Source organism: Sapajus apella, unplaced genomic scaffold (genome assembly GCF_009761245.1).
Source record: "Sapajus apella isolate SASKATOON/1434 unplaced genomic scaffold, GSC_monkey_1.0 scaffold3318, whole genome shotgun sequence".
Classification (NCBI taxonomy): Eukaryota; Metazoa; Chordata; class Mammalia; order Primates; family Cebidae; genus Sapajus; species Sapajus apella.
This window is the reverse complement of record NW_022440244.1, coordinates 512-7,492: the sequence shown is the minus strand read 5'-3', so window position 1 is coordinate 7,492 and position 6,981 is coordinate 512. Positions and strand designations below refer to the sequence as shown.

The window sequence follows — 6,981 nt, the reverse complement described above, 5'->3', positions numbered from 1 at the left end:
AGCGAAACTCCATCCCAAAAAAAAAAAAAAAAAGAATGGTTAAGGTAGGCTGGGTGTGGTCTGGCCTGGCCAGATGGCAGAGCCACACCTGGCTCATGTTAACTTTCATATTAACAGGTTTTGATTATCACCTAACCAGATACAATATGTAAAAATCTTTTTTTTTTTCTTTACAGGAGACTTAATGGAGCATTTAGTTGCCCATCCTGAATTCAAGATGCTGAGTGTTCGTAACATTCCTCACATGTCTGAGAACTCATTGGCATACAGCACATTTACCTGGGCTGGCCTCCTCAAGCACTTGAGACAGATGCTCATTTCTAATGCAAAGATGGAAGAAGGTAAAGATTATTCTGGCCGGGCACGGTGGCTCACGCCTGTAATCCCAGCACTTTGGGAGGCTGAGGCAGGCGGATCACGAGGTCAGGAGATCGAGACCAACCTGGCCAACATGGTGAAACCCTTTCTCAATTAAAAAAAAAAATTTTTTAATTTAAAATTTAAAAAAGAATATTCCAAAAATATGCAGCCCACAAACTGGGAAAAATGCCTGTCCTGGAGTCTCAATATAAACTGGCTCAGACCAGTTAAAATAATAGTCTCTTCTTCTGGCTAGGGAGGCTCCTGCAGAAACTCCCCAGGACATCCTAGGAGGGCTTCTTAATCACCTTAGTTTTATTACCAAAAGACATTTCAATTGAGTGCCACAATTTTTTGTAATTTTTTAAATTTTAATCAAAGTAATAAATGACCATAGTTTAAAAAATCAAGTAGCCAAAACTCATTTAAATATATACTTAAATCTAGCTGGGCACAGTGGCTCACACCTGTAATCCCAGCACTTTGGGAGGCCGAGATGGGCGGATCACTTGAGATCAGGAGTTTGAGACTAGCTTGACCAACCTGGTGAAACCCCATCTCTACTAAAAATAGAAAAATTAGCTGGGCATGGTGGCAGGCGCCTATAATCCAAGCTACTCTGGAGGCTGAGGCAGGAGAATCCCTCAAACCCGGGAGGTGGAAGTTACAGTGAGCCGAGATTATGCCATTGCACTCCAGCCTGGGTGACGGGCAAAACTCCCCCTCTCTCTCTCTGTGTGTGTATAAAATATTATAATGATAATAGTAAATTATATAATATATATATATTCACAGTAGAGCCTTGTACTGTGTACACAGATTATATTTTATTTTGTGTACAATTTATTTTTCCCTCCTGGAGTTGTTAGTCATTATATTTATTTGGTAGATATTCTCTGTACCTATCACCAATATATTCTGAAACTTTTCTGTAAAAAACGAATCCTTTTTCTGCCAGGTGCGGTGGCTCACACCTATAATCCCAGCACTTTGGGAGGCTGAGGCAGGCAGATCATGAGGTCAGGTGTTCGAGACCAGCCTGACCAACACGGGGAAACCCTGTTAGGTATCTAAAAATACAAAAATTAGCTGGGCGTGGTGGCCTGTACCTGCAATCCCAGTTACTCAGGAGGCTGAGGCAGGAGAATCGATCACTTGAACCCAGGAGGCAGAGGTTGTGGTGAGCCGGGATCGAACCACTGCACTCCAGCCTGGGCAGTAGAGCAAGACTCCATCTCAAAAAAAAAAAAAAAAAGAATCCCTTCTCAGATGTGGTGGCTCACACCTGTAATCTCAGCACATGGGGAGGCTGAGGCAAGAGGATCACTTGAGACCAGGAGTTCAAAACCAGCTTGAGCAACAAAGCAAGACTCCACCTTTTAGAAAGTGATTTTAAAATTAGCTGGCCCTATAGTCCTAGCTGCATAGAGAGTGAGGCAGGAGAATCCCTTGAGCCAACAGGTTTGAGTTTAAAATGAGCTATGATCATGTCACTGCAGTCCAGCTCAGGCACAAAAAAAGACCTGTTTCTCAATATGTTTAAACCCATCAGGTAATGGATTACTTCTATTATCTGCTTAGAGATATCTTTCTAGAAGGCCTATGTCTTCCAGTTCCAATCTGGACTGACTGCTCTCCAGGCTTGATAAGCAGCCAGCCCTGGCGTCTCTCTTGCCTCATCCTGTGTTATGTCTGTGCCAGATTTCAGATCTGCTTTCTTGGTTTATTCCCTCATATTGATGGACCATACTTTCCAGGAGCTCCTTAAGAAAAAGTACAAGGGGCCAGGGGTGGTGGCTCACGCCTGTAATCCAAGCACTTTGGAGGCCAAGGCGGGCAGATCACCCGAGGTCGGGAGTTCAAGACCAACCTGACCAACAGGGTGAAACTCCGTCTTTAAAAAAAAAAGAAAAGAAAAAGTACAAGGAAAATAAAGTGTTTGAGGCTCTAAATAGCATCATTCTGTTCTGCCATTACATTTGAATAATAGTTTGGCCAGGAATAGGATTCTAGGTTGGTAGTCCTTTTCACTGAGTATTTCAAAGGCATTGCTCTGTTATCTTCCCACTTGCAGTGCTGCTGTTGAGAAGTCTCATGTCCTTCTGATTCCCAATCCTATTTTGTTATCTCTTGAAGCTTTTAGTATTTTCTCTTTGTCCCCAGCATTCTGAAAGTACTTGGTGTGGGACTTTATCTCAGTAGAATGTAAGCTTTATTATCTATTTGGTTTACTGTTGCATCTTTGGAGCCTGGAACAGTAAACGCTCAGTGATTATTTGCTGAGTATGTTGTTCTGGGCACTGAATGGACCCTCATGGACATTGCAGACTTGTGTGGTTTTCACAGTAAGGCGATCTGCCTGGCCATTTTATTGCTGGGCTTCCAAATATCACACTTAGTGTATCTTATCTCTTGATCAGTTGCTTCCTCCTCCATCTCTTTCCATGACAAGCCGGGCTGCCAGCCTTTACAGAGCTGGATGGAGAAGACATAGGCTGTTAACCTTCCTGTGAAACCAGTGACCTGGTTTTCCAAAAGGTTCTCTGCCGGGCTGTGCTTGGTGTCACTGAGGCCAGAACCTCTGAGGTTTAGCCTTTTGACAGCAGAAACCTTCTTCTAGGGTGGAAGAGCTCACTCTCCCTGCAGCAGGGAGTGAGGAAGGGGCTCTCACTGCTTCTCAAACAGATTTTCAGCTAATCTTCCTGTTTTTTTTTTGTTTTGTTTTTTTTGGTGAGACGGAGTCATCTTGGCTCACTGCAACCTCTACATCCTGGATTCAGGTGATCCCCCTACTTCAGCCTCCTAAGTAGCTGGGATTACCAATGTTCACCACCATACCTAGCTAATTTTTGTATTTTTAGTAGATTCGGGGTTTTACCATGTTGGCCAGGCTAGTCTTGAACTCCTGACCTCAAGTGATCCTCCTGCCTCAAATTCTGACCCCAAGTGCTGGGATTACAGACATGAGCCACCGTGCCCAGCCTTTTTGCCACCTTGAGAAGTGTCTGGTCTACAAGTGTCTAGCTTTTTCTTGTTGTGCAGTCAGTAACCACTAGTTCATTTGTTCTCCAGCTTCCAAAATTTTGTTGCTGTTCATCTTGTTTCTAGTTCCCTTTTTTTCTTGTTTATGCTTATCCTTTTATTGATTAAGCAGGATCTGGGGAGAGGGTGGCAGTAAACTGATATGTTCAGTCTGTCATGTTTAACTAGAAATCACTAGTAAGTGTTACTAGCATAAGTTAGGTTTTTATACTATGAAAGTAGATTTTCTCAAAATTAATTTGTAATATCTTACGGATTTTAGATTATAGTGCCAGAGGTTTGGAGATAAGTAGAAAGTTCACATCTAAAAGTAGTGCTTCCTGAATTTTTTGGCAGTAGTACCTGTTTTTCTAGCAATACCTGTTAATACCACAAGGAACACAGTGTTCCTTAGAGTCGTGTGAGACGTGCTGCTCTGAGCTCTCTTAGGTCAGTAAACCACAGTTTGCTGAGTTATTTTCCCATATAGAACTTTAGGGTGTCAACATTTTTTCACAGTTGTATAGTTTGAACAAATAAATGTTTCCATACACATGTATGAATAGTATATGAATAAATATATTTATGGCACAAACCAGGTTGAAGGATCTAGTTTTATAACTCTCTCTGCTCTGTGGAAAGGTTTTGTTTTGTTCCTTTTTTGAGATGGGGTCTCACTCTGTCACCTAGGCTGGAGGGCAGTGGTGCAATCATAGCTCACTGCAGCCTCAAACTCCTGGGCTCAAGTGATCCTCCTATTACAGCCTCCTGAGTAGGTAGGACTACAGGTATGTACCACCACACCTGACTAGTTTTGTTATTTATTTTGTGGAGATGGGTTCTCACTATGTTGCCCAGGCTGGTCTTGAACTCCTGGTTTCAAGTGATCCTCCCACCTTAGCCTCTCTAAGTGCTAGGATTACAGATGTGAGCCACTGCGCTTGGCCTCTATGTAAAGATTTACCCCATTTCCATCACCATCAGTATCTGTTTCTACGTGTTCTACCATCAGGGAGAATGTGTGATCCAGGAGGGAGCAAGGTGGAAGTTAATGCTTCCTTTTTTCTTTTTTTGAGACAGAGTCTCACTCTGTCGCCCAGGCTGGAATGCAATGGTATGGTCTCGGCTCACTGCAACCTTCACCTCCTGGGTTCAAGCGATTCTCCTGCCTGAGCCTCCTGAGTAGCTGGAATTACAGGTGCCTGTCACCATGCCAAGATAATTTTTTGTATTTTTAGTAGAGACGGGGTTTTACCATGTTGGCCAGGCTGGTCTTGAACCCCTGACTTCATGATCCACCTGCCTCAGCCTCCTATAGTGCTGGGATTACAGACGAGCCACTGCGCTCGGGCACCTTTTTTTTTTTTTTGAGTCAGAGTCTCACTTTTGTTGCCCAGGTTGGAGTGCAGTGGCATGATCTTGGCTTACTGCAGCCTCCACCTCCCAGGTTCAAACGATTCTCCTGCCTCAACCTCCCAAGTAGCTGGGATTACGGGTGCCTGACACCACACCCAGCTAATTTTTGTGTGTGTGTTTTTAGTACAGACAGGGTTTCACCATGTTGGCCAGGCTGATCTCAAACTTCTGATCTCAAGTGATCTGCTTGCCTCGGCCTCCCAAAGTGGTAGGATTACAGGCATAAGCCACTGCTCTGGCCTTGAAGTTAATGCCTTTTATGAGCTAGCTTTGGAAGTATTTCTTCAACATCCTTTTGGTTAAGGTTAGCCCTCTCCAGTGTGAGAGCATACTGCCTAAGGGCTTGAATACCAGGAAGCAAAGATGATTGGGGTCATGTTGGAGGCTCATAACTGTTCTCTGCCCTGTCTGTGGTAAGTCATGTCCTCCCACATGCACACTACACTCCTCCCGTCCCAAAGCCCCCAGAAGTTACATCCCATTAGCACATTGGTACAAAATCTTATCCTCCAAAAGCAGCCTGGATTTATACTCCTCAGGTGAGATTTCTCACTCTGTCACCCAGGCTGGAGGGCAGTGGCATGATCACAGCCCACTGTAGCCTTGATCTCCTAGGCTTAGGCAATCCTCCCCACTCAGTTTCCCAAGTAGCCGGGACGACAGGTGCATGCCACAGATGCCAGACGAATTTTTGTGGTTTTTTTTAGAGGCAGAGTCCACTATGTTGTCCAGGACTGGTCTCGAACTCCTGGGCTCAAGAGATCCTCCCACTGCAGCCTACCAAGTGCTGGGATTACAGGCATGAGCCACCACAACCAGCCTAAGATTTCTTGAGTATAGCCCTTTGAATACAGTTTTTTGCCCCAGCAAACTCTAATGGAATAGGCATAGGAGAATTGGTAGATCCTCCCTTTGAAACAGGGAAAATGATGCCTGTAGTCCCAGCTACATAGAATAAGGTAGGAGGATCATTTGAGCTCAGGAGTTCGAGGCTGCACGGAGCTATGATCATACCTGTGAATAGCCACTGCACTCCAGCCTGGGTGACATAGTGAGACCCTGTCAAAAAAAAAACGCTAAAATACACATACCACAAGACCATTTTTCTCCTTTTGTTCAAAGCCACTTATAAAATCTTTTGCTTTCGGGCTAGGTGCAGTGGCTCACTCCTATAATCCCAGCACTTAGGGAGGCCAAGGCTGGTGGATCATTTGAGATCAGAAGTTTAAGACCAGCCTGGACAACATGGTGAAACGACGTCTGTACTAAAAACACAAAAAGATTAGCTGGACATGGTGGTGCACGCCTCTAATCTCAGCCACCCCGTTACTGGGGGAGACTGAAATAGGAGAATGGCTTGAACCCAAGACCCGAGAGGTAGAGGTTGCAGTGAGCCGAGATCACGCCACTGCACTCCAGCCTGGGCAACAGAGTGAGGCTCCATCTAAAATAAATAAATAAAATAAAATCTCTTGCTCTTTTTTTTTTTTCTTTCGGTAGGAATTGATTGGCAAGTACGGCCTCCTTTATCAGGACTCCCTCCTCTTGGTAAAATGTCTCTCAGCAAAGACCTGCATTTTAACACTTCCATTGCTAACTTGGTCATTCTTCGTGGGAAAGATGTGCAAAGTGCAGATGTGGGTAAGAAACTAAGGTGAAAATTAAGATGTACATTTTGTACATGTACATGCTTTATGATACAATTTTATTTTATTTTATTTTTTTGAGACAGAGTCTTGCTCTGTCACCAGGCTGGGGTGTAGTGGCGTGATCCTGGCTCACTGCAACTTCCATTTTCCAGTTTCAAGCAATTCCTCTGCCTCAGTCTCCCAAGTAGCTGGGACAACAGGCACGCACCACCGCGCCTGGCTAATTTTTTGTACTTTTAGTAGAGATGGGGTTTCACCATGTTGGCCAGGATGGTCTCGATCTTTTGACCTCGTGATCCGCCCGCCTTGGCCTCCCAAAGTGCTGGGATTACAGGCGTGAGCCACCGCGCCCAGCCAATTTTTTTTTTTTTTTTTCTGTCACCCAGGCTGGAATGCAGTGTTATGATCTCAGCTCACTGCAACCTCCGCCTCCTGGGTTCCATTGATTCTCTTGCCTCAGCCTCCTGAGTATCTGGGACTACAGGTATGCACCACCACGCCCAGCTAATTTTTTTTTTTTTTTTTTTTTTTTTTT

General features: G+C 44.4%; 1 long non-coding RNA gene across 2 annotated transcripts; it reads left to right on the top strand.

Moving 5' to 3' along the window:
* Window positions 1–29: 29 nt before the first annotated feature.
* LOC116547486 lies at window positions 30–6,562 on the top strand. Of its 2 annotated transcripts, none has more exons than XR_004267067.1 (3): window positions 30–341; window positions 6,298–6,438; window positions 6,530–6,562. It is a non-coding gene; the product is annotated as an uncharacterized LOC116547486 (long non-coding RNA). The 2 variants fall into 2 exon arrangements; XR_004267066.1 differs by having other exon boundaries at window positions 6,526–6,561.
* Window positions 6,563–6,981: the final 419 nt, after the last annotated feature.